We start from the raw sequence: 26,050 nt of genomic DNA, 5'->3' as shown, positions 1-26,050 counted from the left end.
GCAGACCACTTGAGTCACTCTTCCAACGTCAACCAATAAAGTCCCCTCAGTGACATTGGCTGGCTCATTGCCAATCCATAGATATTATTAGCATCAAGATGTTTTATTTCAGTTGGCCCATTTCGAAGGGCGCTGCCATCTGTAGTAGCTCTAGACCAGCGGCCTCCAGATCCCAACTGGTGGCTGCGTAAGCTGTATGATGTGTCTGTAAGTAATGAATATTACAATGACTGATACTACCTCAAATACCCCTCTGTATGAAAGTCATCTGCTCTCCATCCTGAATCCTGAATCATCTGACATCCCACTTCATTCCATACTCGCAATGCATATTCATATTCTGACTCCAAAATCCCTTCTTCTGTTAGGTCGCTATGAAATTTCTCTCTTGGTGGGAGCCTCCCTTCTTCAAATCACTTGGGAGAATCTAAATATTCGTATGGGGAAAAACCTTTCGCCCGCTGAAATTCTGGATGAGAAAGTGGTACCGCCCATCCATCCTCTGGCACAGTCTTTACTAACTTGGTGAGCGCGATTCCGAAGGAATCCAGTGATGAAAATAAGATAAGCTGGTTAGCTGATACATTGGAACTTGGTTTGAATAGGGACCTAGACACTTGGAACTACCTGTAAACCATGTATTACTCAGATATCACAGATTCTTCAGGGCATGGATTTGTTCTATAAGACCCCTTCAGATCTTTTTTTTTTGTAAACGGGTGGAGTTCCCAGTCCAGCTGCGTAGACCACTTTAATCTCCCCGGTCCAGTTTGGTTAATATCCTTTCTTGAAAGTGCTCTTGTATTTGTAATTTGGACCCGTTCTCCTGACTGGAACTAAGGGGTGACGCCTGCAGATGCCATCTCAAGACTGTATAATGTACAATATGCCTGCCAATCATGCTCCTCTGTTATGTCAATTGGTTTCATTATGATACTTCCATGTACAGTGTTGTTGTAGTTCTTGAGAAGTTCTGGTACAATAGGGAGCCACTGGCGTGTCTGTTTTTATGTGAAGTATTTCCATATCATGGTCTTCAACATACGATTGAATCGTTCTACAACACTGGCTTTTTTATCACTGGACGTGTGAAACCAATGAAAACCCGACTCCCCAAGCCATTTCTGCATTTTATGGTTAGTAAATTCCCGCCCCTCATCTGTCTGAAGTCTGTCGGGTTTGCGCCCACTTTTGTGAATTACATCTTTCAGTGCCCCTATTCTCTTTTGCGAACGGTAAGGCATCTACACAAGATCAGCTTGCCACTGTTTGTCTATCGATGATATGAAGACACACCGCCCGCCAGTGCTGCCGCGACTGAGTGGTTTATGTAGATAATAAGTTAGATGAGTTTGCAACCAGTCCTGTACCTCTTTCTTTGTCACTTTCAGTCTGGGCGTCGCGCGCTGCCTTATATATATTTTGTGCGCCTCTGAAACCAGTTCTTGGGTTGTAATATAGTTCTCTTAGAGTTTCATTTGGGTTCCATGATTAGCTATATTATATAAAAAAAATTTCGCCATACGGGTGACGTAATCGAAATACAAGTTTACTGCATGGCGTATTTTTCAATTGTCTGACAAAGTCCAAGGCCTCCCGATCTGAGATCTCCATTCCATATTGTTTTGTAATAGTCTTGTTGTCTGTCTTGCTCTCTGTGTAAAAAAGTACTCACATCTATATGTTTTCCCTGAAGGGTTTACTGATGCTAGTATAATGTTGAGTCAGAACCCAAACAGATAATCCATCATGTCTGGCACTGAAACCGAGTTTGACTAATACATCACTGCACTTCTTCATATCTTTGGATGAGGTGCAGTCGTTCAGGATTTTTTGAGTGTTATTGCTGGCCCATTCTTTATGATCAAAGGCCAAAGTTTCGTCCACAGCAACCAGTCTGACCAGAAACACAAATACATTATCATCCATAAATATGAATTTTTATTATATGTTATGACGTTCATGAATGTCGGACAAATGAAAAGTACATTCAAATTTCCCTAGGTACAGTCCAGTGAGGAGATTCTTCACACATTCTGATTTGCCAGAATTTGTCAGCCCAGTTGTAATCATGTTGAATGGTGGTTGGAGCACGGTTGCAGACATTTATCTATATACTATACATAAATCCAATGAATATGGCTACAGGTGACAAACCAATTTTGCCGAATTCTTGAATGGGATCCGCGCTGGTGTCTGCGCTCGTCCCCTTTGGAACGCTCCGGCTCGCGACTACGGCATTTGCCATGTTAGGCGGCTTACACAACAGCCCTCCAGCATGCGATAGCTGGTCCTGCCACTGCACAGCATCCTTGTCCCCATCCATTGCCTCATGTTTAGCACTATGTTTGATTTCTGTGTTTATATCTCTGTTTACCCCGAAGACCACAGTTTCTGTTGCCTATTGCAATTTATTATTGTAACCTGCAATTACCAGACCCAAAAGAACGACCATTTTAGACGGCAAGAGAAGTAAATTGGGCAAAATGGTCCTATCAATTTGGACACCCGTACTTGTTATTGTGTCTTGGTATCGCCAATAACTGATTACTTTGTCGGTATTACGAATTTCATCTTTGAAGAGAACGCCAAATTCTTTTAGGACTTGCTGTGCGCTGCCAGTATCACCCACTATGGTACTACGAATATTCGCTTGCGAGCCAAGGATGCAATATATATCCTTCAAGGCTTTCATTGAGGCGGGCGAGACTGGCCTGTGTTAGTCCCGAGTCTCTCTTCAGAGGGATGAAACTTGTATTGCCCCTCAGATCCATCATATCTGAAGAAATAATTGTGTGGTCGACAGACGGCACTTTTTTTTAAAGAATGGTATGTGTATAGAAAACATTATTGGAGGAGAGGAAAAAGTCTTGACCATTGTGTACAGCAGCAGGTTGCCAAACAGGACTGCGATTAGTGTAATATTCATGGCCATAACCAAGACCTGAGTTTTGAGACTTCCGTTGGCGATATCGAAAGTCAGACTTTGTGGGACTTATATTCCCAAATTCACTAAAGAGAAGTTACAGAATGATCATATTTGCGGTGGAAATTTGTCGTCCAAGAGATGGACGAATGAAAAACCACAGCCAGTGGTGCTGCACCATATGGCGAAATTTAATTGCTGGTCCCAGTATTTCATGTGCCCAACCACATATTACTTTCTCCGGCTGTTTGATGAGTGATTACATTATCTTTGAATATATCCTGCGGATGTTGGCGTTACATATATTTCTAAGTCCATGAGAAGAGTTTTATGTCGTATTGTTTAGGAGGGATATATATCCGCATGTTGTACTGATGGTACACCGCCCCCGGCAGTCTTATTCACCTGAAAGGCAATTGGAAATGTGTTAGTGTGTCCTGTACTCATGATTGCAATGTATGTCTCTATATATAAAAAGATTTTAGAGGAGAAGAATTTTCAAATTCGTAGTCTACTACCATATTTTCTTCTTCTTCTTCTCCTCACATTCCCTACAGTGCTGATACTGTATTTTGGATACAGGTTTAAATGTATTTTTCATATTTTACTAAGAATAAATAACATATTGCAAACAATGCAGATTTTCATAACATCGGATGCAGCGGCGAATGCAGTGACAGCAGCATCAGGCCGCTGATCCATAATAGAGACGAAGCGTAAAAAAATACTCTGTATCATTACAAGTGGTCAAAGCAAGTTAATTTTTTGGCAAGGAGATTTCAATTGAAATTGTGGAATAGTGGAATGACGATACGGTAAATAAAGTCTGTAAAGTCTATGAAGCGCCCTTCTCAATCCCTGGTTCTCGCATTAGCAAATGTGTCAACAGCCAATTATACAGTTTGTCATTCTCTTGTTTTCCATTGAATATTTTATCAAAGAAATAATATTTATATTAGATAAATCTGATAATTGAGTGGGGACTGTAAAGTCTATGAAGCGAAATACAGTTCCCTTATAAGTGATACCGTCACTCAAAGTTTCATACACATAGGAGCCCGTGCAATCAGTCAGTTAGTTACAATCAATGACCGAGATAACTATACCACTGATCTTAAATAGGATTTTATTCTAAACAGTGAAATAAAAACGGATATCAGGAAGCATAGCCAACACATGGGACCCCCTCACTTGCCGGTTTAATAACGGGTAAACATGTAGAGTTTTAAAAAATTGGATTTAATATAATACCCAAAATAAATGGCTTCAACTTCGCAAGCGCCACCGACCAAGCAAACCGGAGGAAAGGCTTCGCAACCAGCCCTGCCACCACAAGCACGTACGGTCCTGCCGAGTATGCCACAGCAGCGCAACATAGAGGAAATTACCCTCTTGACAAAGCATCCAGGGAGAGTGGCTGCAGGGAAGAGATCAGCAGAATGGAATCGACAGAACAAGAAGATGAAGCTCCAAACGATAGCTCAGCGCCAAGTGTTTTACGAAGGGATAGTAGTGACTAATGACGGTGTGACCGTGGCAGACTGTGTCAGCCTGCCTTCAAGCCTGCCGGGTATGCCACAACAGTGTGACAGATGGTATAATAATTGTTATCTTGTTTTAGGGATTGAAGGAGTTTCATTGACTGCACTAAGACTATATTTGGGGCCCCTCACTGCTTCCTATCGTGAGCATGTTTGTCCTCTTCAGAATGCACCTACATGTCCGTCTACACATGAGCCCCTTTGGAACGCGATGCATCCTGCTCCTACGGAGTCGAGCGCCCAACCGGGCTCCAGTCCCTCTACATTTTATGAGATGGATTAATGCGCGAGTAGTGATGAATTAATTTATTTTTTTCAATTTTATATACACACAGCAACCAACACTGCATAAAAACCCTATAATACTTACTGTATTCACATGGATTATTGCCTGTATTTTAGCTGAAGAGTGCATATACAGATGAATACAGTCAAGAATCCATTTTTTGTATTCAGCAAGCCTGTATTCATGTGAATTCGTGTGAATTCACGTGTATTACACTATAATACAGGCAACTCATTAATGTGAATTTATCTGAATTATTGGTTTTCATGCACAGCAACCATGGATACCATAGCAGCTGTAAACACAATGTATGATGGTATTGTGATCGTGGGACTTACAATGGGATATCTAATGATCTCCAGCTAATTTCTGAAGATGGAGGTGGGTGATCCAAGCTGGCGGGATCTCACTCGATTAGCAAATTAGGGGGAGCCACTGCTGCTGCAGTTGCTACCTAAGATCTCCTTGAACAGAAAAATATTATTCCTGCTGAACCCTATACGTTGTAATGCATATAGAGACAACTAACTGACAACCATGGCTACAGCAGTAGAAATAACAGTTATCGGAGCTGTATTAGATGCAATGGCATTTACAGGAGGAAATGTAATCAGCTGCAGTCAAAAGCTTAGTGGGAACAGCAGTGCTCTGATTGACGAAAAATGAGAAATGATAAGACCCTAGAAAAATCTGAACATGACCGCAATGGCTGGTCAGAAAAAAGATTACTCCAGGCTGATTTGGAAAGAGAAAATCAGGCCAAAGATATACACGCTGTGGCTGAATTAAGAGATACAGATGCGGAAATCCTGGAAGAAGCGATGGCTATCTCTCAAGCGACTGCGTCAGCGCCCGCTCAATTTTCAGATTATTATCAGCCAGTCCAGAGCAAAAAAAATGTGAAATGATCTATATTGCTGGGGGATTGGTCATAGGATAGTTTGTGATGATGCGCTAGGCTGCTTGTCCGCTAGGCGCTGGCTACAAAAATTCGATACAAAAGCTGGTGGGCCATGGTTATTGAAATCAACTTTCTTTCCGTCCTGATCTGTTATCCAAATACACATAGAACTCGTGTATCCTGAGCCATTTCTTAATGGCATGGAAATTGAGTCACCACTTTTTAAGTTCTAGGTAACCTTTTCACTTATTTCTTTTGTATCCCAGATGGGAAGGATTTGTAAACAGTCCGAGGACTCATGGTACTTTTTATCACAGGGTTGTCCTCGGACCTATCTGAAAGGCCGACGTGTTCAGCGAAGTTACCTGTATTATTAAAAAAGACTTTAATATCTTTACCCAGTGTTAGATAAACACAGCTTGTCAGCAGACTTTTTTTGAAACTGATTTTCTTCTGCATCCCACCCGCTTTCTTATGGGTATCAATATTGTAGGTACCTGGACGTATTGATTTGGTCTTCTTCGGTTGGAAGCCTTCTTAATATTTTATTACATTATTCACTGATGTTATGTTATGCCACAAATTATAAAGTTCGCACTCTAGTAGTCTTATTTTGGTAAACAGTGTTATGTCAATGCTAGGATTAAAATTAACAGTAACTGGTTCGCCCGTTTTGCTTTCAATACAAATGATCATCTCTATGTTGTATATTTTTACGAGGTATTATTTAATGTTTTACTGTACATACTGCAATCATGTCCGGCCCTGTTAACTTTGGTCTAGGTGTAAATTATGGACTAAATCTTGAGCTCAAAGATCTGAGTGATGTTAAAGTTAACAATAATACTAAGATCGCAGGTAACAATAATAAAGATTATGTCCTTCGATATAAAGACAAGAAAAACAGTTTGTCTTGGCCGCTGCTGCTGTACAGGAACATAAACATTCTGTAGAATTTTCTAGTCCCAAAGATGTAGATGAAAGTATAGTCACTACAAAGGCTGTAAATGATCTTACTCCCTTTGCTCTACCATGAGATGGGTCTAGTCAGAAATTTAGACCTTATACTGTGCCGCGTAACATTTTAGATATATTGGATAGTGTAATTGCAGGTTGGGTTACTGAACTGCCAGGTACTCCAAGTGTGGTTTATTTCGACTGTAATGATCAGAAATATAAAATGCTAGATTTTCGCCATTGGCTTATGCTTAAGAATCCGTACACCCTACCACTCGGTATACTGATACATCTCGAGATCAGTCCTCTTACCATAATCATTAAATAAAATAGTACACTGCAAAGGTGGATAAACTCTGGAAAAAATTATTGCTCATATACGGCTAACAGGGTCCTAGTAAGATTATTTTGGGACACAACTGTGAAGAAACTTGGACTGAAGAGTGAGGGTGATGAGTCAGCTGTATTAACTTTACAGACGGACAATTAACAGATGACAGATAATATGAAAATATTTCAACATGGTACAGTTCTAATTAGGTATATAAAGTTAGCTACAGGAGACGAGTTTGACAATTTGATCGGATTTTACACTATGAAAACAGATAACAGAACATCTTGTGATATTATCATAATTATCGATAAAGATCATAGTGATATAAATATTGATGTTTTGTTGGTGGGAATAGAGTAGAGAACGACTCAAGAACTTTATTTGTACATAAAGATGCAAGTGTAAACACTTCAGATATCAGTGTCATACACTTGAAGCATCTCATTTTATTTGAAATAATGGTCTTCCCTTACATATTAAGCGAGCAGGAAATTTCCAAAATTACAGCTTTTGCATGAGCAACGTAGAACATATCCGTGAAACCACAGAGTGACACACCTATGTAATGATGTCACAGGCTATCACAGTTATCGCGAGTTAAACAGTCAAGCTTAAAACTGCTGCAGAGTGACAAATCTATGTCATAACCACACAGACCACTGAAGCATAAGCAGCTATTGCACTAGACACTATCGTGAGTTGGCGAACAGTCGCCTAGTCTAGCGCCCACAAACAGACATGGCAGGAAATGTGTAGCCAGAAGGATGGTGTACCATTCTTCGTCTTTTGCATCCAGAATTTTTATACTTACATGTAGCCAGAATGTATATGTATAGTCCGCTCCACGGTAGCGTGAAAAATGAAGACCAATGGTCTCTGTTTTAGTCACTCAGGATTATGAAATACCGCGCAGGATATTGCAAAATATGTGAGTTCATATACAGATCTGTGACTCACTGCATACGCTTGCGCAATAGTGGTTGTTGCTATGGCTCTGCAGTAGGTATTTTTGAGGGCTACAGTGAGGGGGATTTCACCTCACTGTAGCTATTTTTGGATAAAAGTTGGGAAAAAATTCTTACTTATTCCATTTATACACATTTACAATACTACTTATACATTAAAAATTGCACACATCCGTGAAGACATGAAAGGCAAAATTACAATAGGTACAAAAATTCAAACGGACAATAATCAACATTACACTACTGAACATCTGTATCACATAAAAAATGAAATAAATATTTGTCTTTAAAAGCATGCAGTGAGGAACATGACTTTAAGTCAACCGGTTAACTATTCCATATTTTTACACCACTGTATGTTAAACTTTTCTTTAAAACTGTGAACATTGCGTATCTTTTCAAAACATTCAAATAACCTGGTGCTAAATTGTTTTGTACTTTATACATTTAAAATTGATTCATGATATAAAACCCGTTTCCTGAATGGCATCCAATGCAATTTACGCAATAAAACGTCACTAGAAGTAATAAAAATCACAATCTAAAAGAACTCTCACAAAAGCTTCCTGATGTCGCTCAATATGCACAAAAAGTTTGATAGACCAGTGACCCCATATGTTGGAACAGTAATCAAAATGGGGTAAAATAAAACAATTATAGAACTCAACATGGCCCTTTTAGTCAGAAAGAGGCGAATACGCTTGAGTTGAAGTAACTTAAAAGTGATACTTTTACAAATAGAGTTGACTTGTTTTTCACAGCCTAAGGTATCATCAATGATTATACCCAATAATTTATCAAGTGTAATGCACTCGAATTGATCTCCATTACATACCACATTAATCCATTCATCCGTTTTAGCTTTTTTTGAGAGGTTTCAAGGACCATTACTTTTGTTAAGTGTGAGCTAATACATATGTTATTAAGGTCACACCAGTGCGTGATGTGATGCATGTCTTGATTAAGCTTATTTCAAGTTTCTTTTAACATAGTACTGGTGACCTGTGCAGCAGTGTCATCTGCATACATGTAAAGATAAGATATATTTGTAAATAAAGGAAGATCATTGATGAAACGTAGAAAGAGAAGGGGGGCCTAAGATATATCTCTGTGGTACACCCCACAGAGAGATGACAAGAATCACTAAATGAGACCATATGGGTTCTTTTCTCCATATCTGATGTGAAAAACAACATAGTATTTTCTGAGCATCCATAAATTCTAAGTTTTAGTGGTAAGATATTGTGATCAACAAGATCAAAAGCCTTTTTTAAATCAACAAATAGGATGCCTATCAGATTTCCATTATCAATTTATTGATACCTCAAATTAGTGATGTTTGTTGATGCAGTTTGACATAAATGAAACTTCAAAAACTTTATTGTTTGTTTGACAATAAGTTAAAAGTACACAGAAAGTTATAGAAGTGAGTATGAACATGTCAGGTTCAGTTGTCAAAATATGGTCAATACAGGTGGCAGTATTATCTGTTATCCTAGTAGGTGAATCAATCATATTTGCAAGTCCTAGTGATTCACATAGTGAAACCCACTCTTTGCAGTTTCTGTCATCAGTTAGAGTGTTTATATTAAAATCAACCATAATAAGTATTTACATATTTTAACACAATACATGGTCCAGCAGGGATTCAAAGAAGCTAAACCATGCAGTTGTAGCATCAGGAGGCAAGTGCACAGTACCTAAAAGCATTCGCCTACAATTCGTAAAACTGACTTCAACCCACAAATCTTCAATTCCATAAGTTTGAAGGTCATTTCTCTCTCTGTATTTCATCGAAGACAATATAGCTACTCCACCTCCCGGTCTATTGTTACGGTCTCTCCTAATCATAGTATAGCCTGGGATATCATAGACTGCATCACTGTGACTGTCATTTCATCAAGTTTCAGTGATACCATTAATATGCAAATTCGATTTGGCCAGAATACATTTTATTCATCAAAATGTTTGCTGAGGCTTCCAATATTCCATGTACAGATGAACAAACCTTTTGGCGAATCGCTGGGAATTATGAAAGGACAAGGTGACACAGAACCATGCACAGGAGGTTCTATCCCGTGAAGGCATGTGTCACAGAACCATTTCAGAAGTGTTGCACTGTTCTCTTCCACAAGCTGCTCACAAATACAATCTCTGTGCCATGATCCGAGGCAACAGACACAGTAGACTTGTGTGTCAGCAAAATAAATCGGAGAATTACAAGATGAACAAATTTCAAGATGAAGTTGCTCCTCGTAGTTTTCAAAGCCATTCTCTAGAGCTGTGTTGAGGACTCAACAACCCCCAAACAAGCCAATAGCTAGAATAGGGCAAGTCACATGAAACCACTATGCATGTAACCCGTTATTCGTTATCTATCCGGCCTTTGTGTCATGTAGTCTCGTACTACTTTCTGAGCATTTTCAATCAAACAGTTCTCTCCGTCATCTATTAGCAGGTGCAATATTGGAAACATTCCCTACATGATACCGAATTAGTTAAGTATTCCATATTAATGTGATTTGAGTTATAGAAGTAAATACGTTATTAAACTTCAAAACATGTTTGTCCTGATATTATGCTTTCCCTTGAGGTTTGCAAAGTAAAGCAAACCTGCAACATAGGTTTAGGGTAAGAGGATTTCTACACTGTTTAGCATATAGCAAAGCATTGTGTGACACATGCCTGTTGTGTATGTGTTGCCATTATGGTATATGCAAACCAAGCAGACCATCATAGTACGACAATTAAATTAAACTCGTTTTTCTTAGAAAACTTCAGTAAACAGTTTTTCTAATATTTTCTTTTCCCGAATTTATTTCATATGCATGAGGTCAAATGTAGAATATCTGTGTTTAAACTAACCCGGTCTACAATATAAAAACACAACAACCTTGTTTTCAACGCATTCAAGTAAATATTCTTAATTTTACGGCATTTTGTTGGTCTCGCCCCAAAAAGAATTGACGATTTCAACAAAGATAAATAAAGATTTCGTCTATGACCCGCCTGCCCTAATTTTCGGGGGTTCGTTGTTTTAATACTTAGCCTAATGACATCTTCCAATTACCGGCTAAAATGTTTTGTCACAAACAGAAAAGCAGACAGAGAACAATAGGCAATATATAAATTTGAAAGGGGCGTCCTCAGGACAAACCAGAATAAGAAACACCCCGTGCAAGCTGCATATTGCCTTACTTTACAACTAAGTTTCTAAATGGAACAAAATAGATACCACTTATTTGATATATAAGCCATTACATTCTACTGACCATAAACTTTTATTCCAATAGGGCGAGGAATTCCTGTGTTTGTTGTTTTAACTCATCAGGATGAAATGGATGCTAAAGCATTAGCACAAAAGAAAGAAAAACTTAGAAATGAAATTGGCATCGACCTAAATGTCATATTTAGCATCGCCAACGACGACAGAAAAGGTAATAAGAATGGAGCATTTGAAGATGAAGACCCACAGAAAGAAGATTACGTGCGCTCAGTGATGTACAAGATTTTATTGGCGGCCAAAGTCCATATGGACGCAACAGGAAGTAGGGGAACGTGTGAAATCCAGTAACCCTTTTTTCACGGAGAAAATCGTCGGCATTTATCATTTAGATTTGAATTTTGGTCTGTAGATGTGTTAAAGCTTTGTTGTTCATTTTTTTGAGTTAATTTGAATTGCATTTTTTCATCATTATCCTTCTAAATCAGTAAGAACAGCTATACCCGACGTTATCTTTATTACATACTTCCTATTGTCAATATCAATAATTCAGTATATCTTATTTTATTCATGATTGAAGTGGTATATTTTTGCAATTATATATCCAGAAAGTCATAGCGTTATTGGTTTGTCAAATAAGTCATGTTTAATGGATTGCAGGGGTAATTTTAGCGTTATTCTACTGCGTAAATCGACCATTTTGTGGACACGTAACATTAGTTTTTATAGTTTGATTTGTTACAGTAATTCCTGATGAGAAAATTAAAGTAAAGAAGCATGTTGTTATCGATATATGTAACTGACATGATACATTTGAAAATGCGAGTGCTCTAGGAAATGTTCCTAAGAGTGTAATGGGTACATTCAAATCACGTGCTAATGCGTGCCTTCATGAAAATGTAATCAAACACAAGCAAAGACAACAATTATATAATATAAACAAGACCTATTTTGAACAAAGAGTTATGTCCTTCGAAATGTTTTTAACACGTTTATTTCAGCAATTTTCTTTATACAGAAAAGGATATAATCAAAAGATAACTTGTCACAAATGTTATCTGGCGTTTAGTTTTGTTAAAACTGACATGTATATCAATACAATGCGCCTACATTGCAGATGAACGAATTATTTGTGGTGTGAGACATACTGTTTTGCTGTTTTACTCGCTTTCATAACTTGCTTTTATGTACCCCCCGACTCTTTGAAATCGAACTTTGATATACGGATCTTTGGCTGTTTGCTACTTGACATTTCTTCATTAGATTATTGATTTTCATCTTCAGTACAGCTGACTTCATTTCATGTTCAAATTGTACTATGTTAAAATGTTTTCCTTGGAGATAAACATTAAATTTAAATTTCCCTTAAAGATTGATTTGATCAATATTTTGTGATGTAATTCATTGAAAGACAATAAATTTCCTAGCAAATCAATTTCAATCACAATACGACTAAGGTTACAGGACAAGTATGGGGCTCTCCAAATAGTTGAATTTTCTGAAATGAAATGTGGTCTAACAAATTAATGCACGAGTTCATATATATTATCCACAGCCTTTTTCTGTGGCTGTCAGTGGTAATAGGCTGATTTGTGTCAGCGGGTTTGGCAAAGAAGCAAGAAGAGCAGTGAGACACTATGAGGCATGAGCAAAATATTAGCAGTGAAGGGCCGTAGGTGATAATGCTTTGGATCCTATCTGTTTATTTTTGACTCCTAAACAAAGTCACAATTAGTCGTTTGGCTATTAAATATTTTACGTTATGTAGTCAGAATGAGACATATTGACCCCTATGGGGTCATACAGGGAGATTAGAGAGGTACCACAATTGTCAATACTTATGACCCTGAACTTGTTGGAATTCAGTAATATGGCTGGATTTTTTTTTACATCTCAATCTTGTGAGGACGACCACAATGGGATATTGGCCTATGCTTGGTGTCAAAAGACAGTACAAGGAAGTAAGGCGCAGTGAGTCAGTTGACGTTTAGTCAGATATTGACCCTATAGTCTCGCAAACTTTGATATAAGGCTGATACATTGAAGTTCAGGTTGATTGACTGGCTTGACATCTGCAAAGCATCATCAAATAATGCAATCTCCATTTTATTGGCGTTTATAATATCTGTTATTTGATTGAATGATTTGAAGTTATGTAAAGGAAGATTCTATATGAGGGCCATTTCAGGCATCACTTAAGTTTTTCCCTCAAACAATTATAGCCAAGGCAAATAGCAGCTGATGCCCCGCTCTTTCTAATCCTCTCCGCAAATCTCTACCAACACCCCTTTTCATCAAATCTCAAAGTACACAATGTTAAGGACAATCAGCCAGAACCAAACTTCCAAGTGTACTCCAGACCTGTCAATAGTGATGCCAACAATCGCAGAGATGAGAAAGAGTTTTGATTTGAACCCATTCGAGGTATCTTCTAGGCTTATGTCAGTGTCAAAGGGACTGTCTATAACCAAACGTTTGATTCTTTAACCAGTTGGTACTAACCATGGAGGCTATTACGAGTGGCATCGTTTAGAAGGTATCGTGAGGAGAGTTGATAATGCTATCACACTAACCTGTAGCAAATTTATTCTATTCCACTGTCATTCCCAATGACCTGGTAAGAAAGTGCCATGCAAGGGCATCTATATGAAATGTATCTCAAAAGCAGATAACAAAACTATGGACAAGAACTGTGAGGGTGTCATTATGACTATACGTCCCAGAGGCAATATTATTGTTTGCATTTTGATGGAACACCTGATGGACAGAGGAAAGTTCTTTCTGACTTCAAAGAACCCGTAGAACGGATTGGTATATCGATAGTGTAAAGGTGTATTAGGACAGTTGCAGAGCCCTCCAGCATCCACATTGGCTTCGGATTGATTGACTATAAATCCTGGTGTTGCAGACATACAAAAAAGAGCGTGTGTTCTACATTTTAATGTTAGTATTCTAAAATAACATCATTATGTTTTTTAAATTATGCTATTATACTATTAAAATATCGATACCTGTATCAATAAATTTTGTTTATGATTACTTTTTGTTTACAACTTTAAATGTTAATATACAAAAAGCCGTTCTGATTTTTGTAATTTTCACCGTGTTGATACATTTTATATGTACGTTCATGATGACACCAAATATTTTTTAATTACATGTAGGTGTCTGCGGGATAGTTTTTATTTGTTCAAAAATCATTTGTAATCCAACTAACAAAATTTAAATGTTCTAGAATGAGATTTTTGTCATTGCACGGTTTTTACCCTAGCACGCGGTGTGGCACTGACTTGATTATATTTTAACAAGAGGATGTGCCCATTATTGCAAAAGTCGGATTTTGTAAGACAGCCTGCATGGCAGCAGCATGAGTCATGAAACCCAGCCAGATAGTTTTGCTGCATGGTTCGCAACTCTTACTATGGTTAGAGACTTGATAGATTCATGTGACCAGTTTTTGGGAGTGAGGATACCAATTTCAAAGTCAATATTTGACCACATAGAAGGTGTTTTCAAAGCCGTTAATTCTTCTTCAGTATTAAATTGATAGTGGTTTTGACTATCATGCGTTCGTTAGATGACTTGGTGCCATACATTGTGAGTCTGAATCATAAAACTACTAAATTTTCTGCCGTTGGTTTATGGATCTGCTGGTGGACAGAATTGTCCTCGGGGCGTTCTTTCGCCTAGTAAGCCATGTATTTATTGATTTGGTAAAGTTTGTGTGCGATGTATGATAGCGAGTGTGTTAGAGCGAGTAAAAATTAAAAAAAAGACTTTACTTGCCCACGAGATAAAAGTCTAAAAATGTAAGATAAAATGGAAGATATTGGTTTGAATAAAAGAATGTGTCATCAGGAAAACTCATCACCAAAGAGACCTATGGTATACAACTTTGATGAAAACACTTGTGCATGAACTAACGTGTTTTATTTTTGTCCGTGCAGGTGTTATTTAGTTTAAAGTTATATTCACTTCATAAGGGTTTGTCATAAATGCCTTCAGAAATATGTGAAGAGAAAAAAAATATATTGTTGTAAATATTTACGGCCCTGAAACGGCTTTTGCGGACCCGGGTCGTACGGTGGAAGGGTCCGAACGTGCGAGAGCCCGTACATAGTATGCCGTACAACCAAGGACCGTTGAAGCTGTATCAGGACCATAAAGGTTTATCATATGCCTTATGTTTGAAGTTAATATTATGCGAATCATCAAGGTATTTTGGAACGTACAAAATATTTAATATGCGTTATTAAAAAGCTGGGACAGAATCGGGGACAGCTCGAGGGGTTGGAGATCGCAAAGCCGCATCACTCCTATCCTTTCGGACTGATATATGATGTCACGGAAGCATGGAATAAACATCGCATGTAGTCATTGTAACACATTTCGGGTAAATACTACGCCTGCTTTCCGGTCTTTGAAAAGCATGTTGTGGAAAGCTGTTTTGAGATGTACCACAATTGATTTCTCTGTTTTTAGCCTTTTCCCGGTTTCGTGGTTCTCTTAACTATAGTTGCTGTGGACGGCATTTCAAATTAGTTTGGTTAGAGGATAGTGCCGGTTTATTTAAATCGAATCGCAAACTTTGATTTGTTGCACGATGGTTTTCTGAGTTTTTAATTTTCTTGCCAGATGAATATTTCCTTTGCTCTGCAATCTTGTTATTTTTTGGGTTTGTAGGACCGAGGAGGTGACAGATTGCATTACGGTATTGTACGATGAGTCTTGGCCAAACAATAGGTAAAGGTAAGCCAAATAAAATTGCGGTAGAGTCCTTTTACTTTTTATTATCTTATTTTTACATCCAAAATGACATAGTGATATCGAAATCTAGTGAAAAGAAATGAGGTAATAAACAAAACAAGAAGTTCAAAAAGTCAAAAGATGTACTGGCCATAATTGTAGCCTTGGGATTGAGCTATATGAGGAAGACATTAAAATTTTAATATAACACTCCCTAAATATATTTGGCAAAAGAACCATTGCTTAAGTTTTCTGATACAGTCTTCAAGCCCTTAAAGTAAAAAAATGTGTTCCAGAAAGAAAATGTTGATAAATATTTTTCTTTCACCTTAGTGAGCCATCTTTTTATCCCTAAACCCCCTCTGGCTGAATTTTTTCTTAGCGAAATTATCGAACAATAAAGTAAATGGAGTACTAGAATTAGCATAGAACAAATTAGAAGAACTCAGAACAGCATGTGAAAACTTCGAACAAGTTGATCACCGATTACCGTGGTGTAGTGAATCAAATTGAAAGTCAAACAGACTATAACAGATGGTTCTTGCCTCGTGTTACTGTTTATGATGAATTTAAAATTCAGAAAATGAATGCATTGCTCATGGGAAATGGCCTTCCTAAAAAAAATGTTGGCAGAAACTGTTGAACCCGAAGATAGTATTCCTAAGCCCAACGGTAGGAGGTCATCGAGGTCAAGTATCTCAACTACACACGCTTCCATCACACGGAGCTATGATTCAGTTTCTGAAGCAAACGAGCTGAGCTTATGGCACGTATGGCAGCATTACAAAAAAAAACAAACACTTGAGGAACGTGAAACTCAAATAAAGATAAAGCAAGAACGAGAACATTATGAAACACGGCAACAATAAGAATTGCCGAAAAACAAGTCATCGTTGATGACACAGTCCCCACTTGTTAATGAGTACTTTGATTACAAGTCCTCAGCGAGGAAAGAGTCCTCTTCATAATTAGGTCTGTGATAAAAATACTTTGATACAGATGCGCTCAATGGCCAAGAATGAGTTCCATGGTGATGAAAACATAAAGCCAATGTAGGCCACCATCCTACAGGTCATTAAATGAGTCAACTAGGAATTAATCAACAGGATTTGCATACCGGTACTATCGTAACACTAACAGGTTATCACCAGTACCATATTTTATAAAGTTTGATGCAGTATTTACAACACTATGAGATCAACATCTGTATCAAGTTTCATCAAATTTGACGTTGTATTTGTGGATATATTACTCTAATTAGGAAAGATCATTACATATGCAATTAAAAATTAATTAAAATGACAGTAGTAAATGTCTTTTTCACTTTTAAACCAATGTGAGCTAAAAGGGACATTATTTGTATCTTTTTTTTCATTTTTTCGATGACTGAACTCCCCGGTCAAATCACCACCATAGGAGACTTAAATTGTGACTATGGACGGCTTCAAGGATATGTAAAACCACTGTCTTGCTCTTTACGGCAAGGTTCAATGTTGGTAAGGGCGTCCGCGCAATTTGATCCAACCGCCATTATTGAACCCCAGCACATGACCAATATTACTACGCATACGTCAACTATCAAAGTACAGCTAGAACGCTGAGCGGCCGTCACCTACACAATAACTTCAGCACAATGCATATCGATGAGTTCATGGCGCATAAACAAATGCACGTCTCACAAACTACTGTCATATATTGAAATAAATAGGGCATTTGCTTGTAAGTTTGATTTTAGTTTCGATGACACGGACTGTGAAACAAATAAAACCATAAACGCAATTAGGTCAATGGTAAAACTAAAACGATGTCAGATTGCTGTGGTGATAGTGAAACAGGTACAGAGTAGTGCATTTTCTGTGTTAGCAAATCTTCGTCTACTTTTAAGATTTTTAGGGCATTTTCTTGCCCTTACGTTGGTTCGTTTTACAAACACGACATGATCACTTGTTGAACTTGGAAACATCGCACTCGGACTGAACAGTGCACGGTTTAGCATCTGTGACATCGTGACACATTTGTCAACAATAACAGTGGTCATTACTCATATGAAAACTATACCAGCTTTATATAGACAGTCTAGCATTCTATGGGGATTGAGTCACAGAAACTGTCGTTGATCCACAGACCAAAACATATTAAAAGTGAAAAAACACCTAAACCTAAAATAAAACTACTGTGCTTCCAAGAACTCGCCTAAAAATATTAGAATCGGTAACATTCAGTAACATTAACACAATTCACTGGAATTTATTGAATGCAGGAATGCGAAGTGTTCAATATACAGTAACGTAGGAACTTCTGAAATATAATTGAAGATTTTATTTTGACATGAAACGCCTGATGTAAAATCGGAATTAAGGAGGACGGAGTGAAATATATCAGGTAAAACCCACCCTACCACTTTCTCTGTCGTGTTTTACACAGCCAACGCGACAGACAAACCCAGCGCACGGCCCGTAAGGGCTAATTGTACTCTGCGAAATAGCGAAATGGTGAAATGACGAAATGGCGAAATCACGATTTTCGATTTTTTCCTAATAGCAAAATGAAGCAATAAAGAAACTACAGACAGAGAAATTACCTGCCACCTAGAGTAAGCTTGTGCCTTATAATCGTCTCCTACTCTTACTATAACAACATTACCTGTAAAACGCCATGTTGAACATCGCTGAAATTGGCCTCGGAATCAGATTCAGTTTCGAGTAACTGAACAAAACGCTGGTATTTATCTTTTTTCCAAACTGACCAAAGTCATTTTCTTCACATGAAAAGTATTTCGACCACAGCAAGTTCATTACTGGCATGTGTTTTGCAGTATAAAGAAAAGGCAATGATTAGCTATGATACCATTATCGGTTTAGTTTATTTGTTTGGCCGCCGTTTTATCGCATACTCCTGCCAAACTACGTTTTAGCGTGCACGCTTACGCAAAACATTTTTATTTTGGTACAAGAGATCTAAGGGACAAACCTATAGATATTGGAAGGGGATGGTCAGAAACGGAAAAAAAATTCAAAGAGAAAGTTTTTGGGGAAATATCTTCACACTACATTGCAAAATAAACAAAATATTTAGAACAAAATTTAGTAAAATACATCTGCAGTACTCAGAAATATAATTTGCACATCTATTCTCATTTGAAAAAAAAATGAAATTTCATTTGTACAATTTTTTTTTCACAATCCGATCGTGACCACCCCTTCCCAAAAATCTAATGGTCTTTCCCTAAGCCTCGAGGTATACGTGGTTTTGTGCGCTGTCAACTTTCAGGTTCGCGATTGCGTGATTTCGCCGTATTGATCGTACTTTTAGTGCTAAACTTCGATGTTGAGAATCAAAACATGAGCAGATTCACTGAATTTGACTTTGTTCAGATGAAACTCAGCAGATTTTCTTTTCAATTTCCAACCTGCACGGCATACACATGAGTTTTGGAATCCACCATGCACATTACAGTGTGCACCAGGGTATTTCGGCTTAACATCGATTATACAGCATACTCTAGGTGGCAGGTAATTTCTCTATGTGTAGTATCTTTATTTCTTCATTATGCAATTTACAAAAAATCGTGAGTTCATCATTTCGCCATTTGGCTATTTCGCAGAATACAATTAGCCGCCCGTGGGCTGCAATTATTGCAGCTAAATTGCATAGATTAGTGCGTAAACGGTACAGGGTCGGATGTTGGAGTATATTTGTATTCTTTTCACTATCATCATAAGTCCCGACAAACTGTCTTTAACACCCTTTCCCCCAAAATCCCACAGACAGGTAAAACAATTCTAAATTGGCAATAAAAAGGTACAGTAAGTGCGATTGGATTCGATTTTTGGAAGCAAACAGTCAGTACTCGCATGATACATTTTTTCCTTGGACTGCTAAAAATCACGGTCAATTACAACTACGGGAACACTTTAAAAGTCAGGGAAAACTTAGAGGTCTTAACAAATGTTTCAATGTGGTTTGAAGACAAATCATCTTTCAAAGAGTATTACCCTCTGTGATTTTCTCACCAACAATATATGTTTCTTACGTCACTTCGTTTTATTCCTGCTACATTCTTTTTTTTATTTTTAATGCTCATCTCATCGACTGTATTTCTCAACAATACTTTTATCACTTAGGTACTTTTTTGCATTTGTTATGTATATACATAAGGTTTTCAAGACCATCTTTACAACACATAGCCTAACGGACGAAAGGTTCAATTTTCAAGTTTGATCTGATTTAACAAATTAAACGGAAGAAGATATATAAAACTAAAAACTAGTGTAAAACTCAGACATTGATAGATCATGTCACGGGGCTCAATCGTCAACTTATGCAAATGAGCACATCTTGACACTTTCCACTTCAGTTTATATTCACTTCTGAGTTCTGCGTCATGAACTCAAGGAAAAAGCGATTGGGACGAATGTCCGAGAAGCAGTTGTCCTGAACACGATTGGAACTAATTTGGAAAACTTGGATAAGAGTAATTATTAGGAAAATTTAACGAAATCGAAACTTTTGCAGCCGAAAGTTTACAAAATGATAGAATAGTGTAAAATATGAAATATTGTTCTCATGAAACAAAACAACTAATACACAACGATTATTGCATATCTCTTTTATCGGATTCATTTTCATGAAAAAAAGTTCATTTTTGTGTAAATGTAGTGAAGAAACGAGACAAAATGCTTAAAATTTCTCTAATTGACGATTTTTGAGTCAGGGCACTTTTGAAATGTCCCTGACTTCTTCGTGAATTTAATGCTTTGTAAACATAAAATTGAGTCAGGGCACAGATTAAATGACCCTGACTGACCTAACTGTAAATCAATCGAAAAGCTTCATTTTGTTCGAGAAAAAGCGACAAAATGAGATTATTATATTTAGTTTTTCAGTAATGAAGAAACTCCAGACAAGCTCACATATTTTCATTCAAATACGAATATTGTTCAAATGTTTTGGAGAATATTGCATTAGATGCTATATGCACTGATTCTTACTCATAACATTTCAACAGCATCGTAAATTTTAAATGAAATTTTAAAGATGGTAAGCAAATAAGGTGTAATATTAGAAAAATTTCTACACTTCTTCAGATATTGCGCCAATTATGCAATTATCCCAAATTAGTTCCAATCGTGTTCAGGCTGATACAAGTATATAAAAACTAATTTTCGGCAAAAGAGTCTGCATGACACGTTGGAAAAATCGTCGATTTCTGAACACTGATTGATAATCTTTCATACTTAAAATACCTAAGTATACTCGACTCTTCCGATAATCAAGGTCAAATTTAAAAGCAGATTGTCACGATTGATTGTCACGCCGGTAAAACCTTAATTGGCAATCAGTCGCCTATTCAGTTGAAACCTTAATATCGTTCCTTTGACATCCAAGCCAAGTCCAAAGCGTTTGGTGTCGAAAACAAAAAGGTACCAGGAGTTTTTGTCAGTGTATTTTTCTACATTAAAGTGATCGGTTTTGCAAAAAGTTGTTCGAGATGCCACAGGAAATGTTTGTGTGTTGTAACATATTTATCAACTCTGTACTCTTGATTATATAAGGCAATTCACAAAATACTGGGATTTTTATACCATGACATAAATCAAAATATTTTGTGAATTACTGATTTACTATACACTTTTGCACGAATTATACTAGAAAATTCGATCGTACAGCATTTTCAGAATGCCTTGTCGTGCACTACATTGTGCGATCGCACGCGCACCAGGAACGTGTTTAGCGACTCGGAGTCCGCTAAAGCACAGAGGACGAAAATTCAACACGCGCGGTGCAGTGCACGTCAAGAAATTGTAGTAAGGTAGAACTATTTCAGATATTTAAATCTTTTCCTGGTCATCATTCACTGCGTGACTTAGTTATTGTTAGATAAGTGAATCTTGTCCAGTTCCCAGCGTTTGTATATAAAAATGCTGTGAGCTCAAAGGTCGAATAGCGTCCAACAACAACCATGGTTATTGGACTCCAGATCAATGTCAGGGTACTCCGCATCTACTGATACAGACATTTAAGGCGATACCGATGGATTCAAGTATCTAGGCAACGGTTGCTAAGGAAAATTTGTCAAATCCACGAAAATAAGAGTTTTGTGCATTTATTGATCCCAAGATACAAAACAGTGTCACCAAAACCAAGAAGACGCATTGTCGCCGGTCATGGAATGTCTGACGTCATAGATATGCAGATTAGCACGGCTTATTTTTGAAATGATTAAGCCACGCCAAATTTTTCAGAAAATCCACTGAAATTTTACACAGTGATACTTCACATACTCCTTCACAGTTTCGGGCAGGGATTTGTTTGGCCGTGAAACAAACACTACTGAAATGGCAAATGTCTTCTTTCAATTGTAATTTCGTACAATTTTAATCCTATTCTTTCCATATCTCAAAAGTTATTAAGACTTCGTAAAATGCATGCTTAGCCTTATTTATATTGGCTGTGTCTACAATTCTGCCGAAATTCATTTCAACAGATGAAAAATTGACCGAGCTTAAAGCTTTTAAACATTTGCACAACAGCATAAGGCGATATAGCTGTGGGTCCCCAGCTGTGGTGTTTTCGGACAAGATTTCCACCTTTTAGGGGCTGGTTTTGACTTTTCCGATTTTTAACCCCGCAACCACAGCTGTGGGAGAATGAATAGACTAGCTTCCATGTTCCGCCGCAAGCACCCTTTGCGCAAGTTTGTTCGACGATATTTCGAAAAAGTTTCCATCCAAATTACAAATTGCCAACACTCATCGACAGCTTGGTTATAAGGGACTCGCCAAGACCAGAAATCCGCACTAAAATCACCAAAATATCGCCGTTTTCCTATCTTTTCCCAACATGACTACCCGGAAACCGTTAGTTTTGCGGGAGTAACACTGCTGGACGAGGCTCAGTGCAGCACGTCACTACAGTCACGTGACTGGTGACCTCTGAACTTCTGAACACTAACATTCATCGCAGACATCCCCGTGAAAGATCGACCTCGCACATCCTTGTCGTCTGAACGTTCGCAATGTCGACAGCACTGTTTTTTATGTTCGACAAACTTTAAGCAAAGGCACAAAGGTTACCACAGGTATGCCCTAAGGAAAATAATTCAGAATGGATGTTCCGCAAAAGATGCAATTTGTCAGCTTTGTGATGTTGACATTTCGAGCAAAGAGGGGGAAAGAAGTTTCCTATGCGGAGAATGCTACGGTTTGTTCGCCAGGTTGTACAAGGCAAAGAATGAAGTTTCAGTGGTTGAAAAAAAATTAGATGCCCGTACAAAACGAGAAACTTTTTTCTTTAAAGAGGAAGAGGCGCAGTACAGGCACACCCGTGTCCAAACCGAAGAAAGTATACCAGTCTTTCCCTGAGCCACCGATTACGTCATCACCCTGTCGTGGCACGCCTATGAAAAGCACAATGGCCATGGAAAATCATGTAAGTATACAGTGCAGTTTACAACCACTAAGGATCATTTTATGTGTGTAACTAATTACTCGATTATATAATAATAATAATAATAATAATAATAATAATAATAATAATAATAACAAGGCAGTATTGCTGAAGGCAATGAGTACTTGGGCTGTGATAGAGTAATTTTGAGGACAATATATACTACTATTCAAATATGGTCTTGAATTTCCTCCTGTCAATTAGGCATTTGATTAACTGGTTATTAAACGAAGCAATGGCATGACAACGGCAAAATATGTCTAGCAACTTTTGTGGAGTTTGAGGCAGGGGTTCTTTATTTATAGTGGAAATTGCTTAAACTCCTTAAATATTCAAATTACAGCAAATTTCTTTTGTTCTCGATGGTAGATGTCTAATATTTAGATGGGCATATTTATATTTCTACCCTATAGTTATCTCTATATACCAAAAATTGGACATCCAGCTCTATTGGCTTGCTCAGAATTAGATATGCGCATAATTAATGAGGTACAATATGTGGTGTCATAAGGTGTCCCATCATACCAAATATGAAGGGTGTAGCACTTGTGGTTACTGAGTTGTGGACAAATATATATATTTGAGGTCAAAGGTCATTGAGGTCACATGACATTTTGTCAAAATAATTGTATTGCTAAGTTATTTCTATATACCAAAAATCAGACCTCTAGCTCTATTGGCTCACTCAAAATTAGGAATGCGCATAATTAATGAGGTACAATATATGGTGTCATAAGGTGTACTATCATACCAAATATAAAGGATGTAGCACTTGTGGTTACTGAGTTGTGGACAAATATATATATTTGTGGTCAAAGGTCATTGAGGTCACGTCACATTTTGTCATAATAATTGTATTGCTAAGTTATTCCTATATACCAAAAATCAGACCTGTAGCTCTATTGGCTCGCTTAAAATAAGATATGTGCATAATTAATGAGGTACAATATATGGTGTCATAAGGTGTCCTATCATACCAAATATGAAGGGTGTAGCACTTGTGGTTACTGAGTTGTGGAAAAATATGTATATTTGAGGTCAAAGGTCATTGAGGTCACGTGACGTTTTGTCAAACAAATTATATTGTTAACTTATCCCTATATACCAAAAATTAGACCTCTAGCTCTATTGGCTCGCTCAAAATTAGATATTCGCATAATTAATGAGGTACAATATGGGGCGTCATAAGGTGAACCATCATACCAAATATGAAAGGTTTAGCACTTATGGTTACTGAGTTATGGACAATAATGTATATTTGAGGTCAAAGGTCACCAAGGTCATATGATATTTTGTCAAAATGTCTGAGATATCTGCGTGAACCGATACACTCACTGATGTACTCACGGACGGATATGACCCAATCTATAACATCCTGGACTTTATCCATGGGGACATAAAAACTGTGTCACTGCATCCTTTAGGCAATATGAATACGATGAGAAACTAAATTTTTATTTTTCTTGGCCTTATACATGGGAGTCTATGGAGAACTGCCTTAGACATGGGAGTCTATGGAGGTGTAAACTAAAAAGTCCTCTAACACGGCCAAATTCGATCGCACTGTGAAACAAATCGACGTGCATCTGTATGGGGTTGGGTACTATTCTTGTGCAAAGTTTGAAAGAAATCGACCAGGGCATGTCTGAGATATCTGCGTGAACGGACGGACGGACGGACTGACATTACCAAACCTATAACTCCCCCAGGACTTCGTTCGTGGGCACTTAAAACAACGCAACAGTTTTTACAGCTACACCGGCGGTAGGTTCATATCCAGAGCCCCGTACGGTCTGCCGCCATCGCTTGAAAACAGTCTCATAAACCTGGCCATATGGGCAACTCTGTATGGGCAGCTGGATGCTTGACTTCCCGAAGAAGGCGAGCTGTCACGTTCAAGCTCAGGATTATTTGTCGATCAAATTTCAGTAAATTTACCTTACCTAGATGAAATTTTGTCTATAGGCTGAGATTTCGCCGAAGTTTGACAAAATTGCAACGATTTTTCAGGTTCATATCCGACATTTTTGAGTTTTGAGTGCAGACAGTATATAAGTTTTGAGGCAACATGGCTGCAACCCCATGTTGACCCCTAGCCCTGCGTACGATGCTATGTGCTACAGCGCGAGAGAGTTGCCAACATCGACGGTTATTTACGAGAAGTGAATAAAATACTGTCATTTTTGGAAGCGATCGAGCAGCTGAGGTAGGCTGGGATACGACTTGGGGCCAAGAACGCTGAATTTCGGCAGTAATTTGACCTTTCACGTCAAGTCCCAAAATGGATTTCAAGTCACCGACCCTACGTACGGGTCTTTGCAGGGCTGTGGTGAGCGGGGCGATTAGCTGTAGCGGAACACACAGCATCGTACGCAGGGCTAGTTGACCCCAAGTGAAAATGTGTTCGCGATCAACTCTTCCTATATTTTTTTCAGAATTTTCGACAAAATCATTGCTTCTTAAATCTTTTGTAAAATATAAAATACTAAAATAAAAATGCGATGTGCCATGTCTGCAGATTTCTAAAATATCGTTCGTTGACCGTTCGACGGAATGCTCATTTCGCAAACTTGTTACGCAGTTGAAATTCAATACTGACCGCCAAATAATCTTAATGAGACGAGATCATTCTAGACATCCTCCAAATTATCCAACCATTTGCGTTAGAGTTCAGCTCGCTTAGAGTATCATAACATTCTTCGGCCTTCGTTTAGATCGACCC

Source organism: Ptychodera flava, assembly GCF_041260155.1.
Source record: "Ptychodera flava strain L36383 chromosome 3 unlocalized genomic scaffold, AS_Pfla_20210202 Scaffold_27__1_contigs__length_13241970_pilon, whole genome shotgun sequence".
Classification (NCBI taxonomy): domain Eukaryota; kingdom Metazoa; phylum Hemichordata; class Enteropneusta; family Ptychoderidae; genus Ptychodera; species Ptychodera flava.
The sequence above is the reverse complement of the archived record's forward strand: the minus strand, read 5'-3'. Positions refer to the sequence as shown.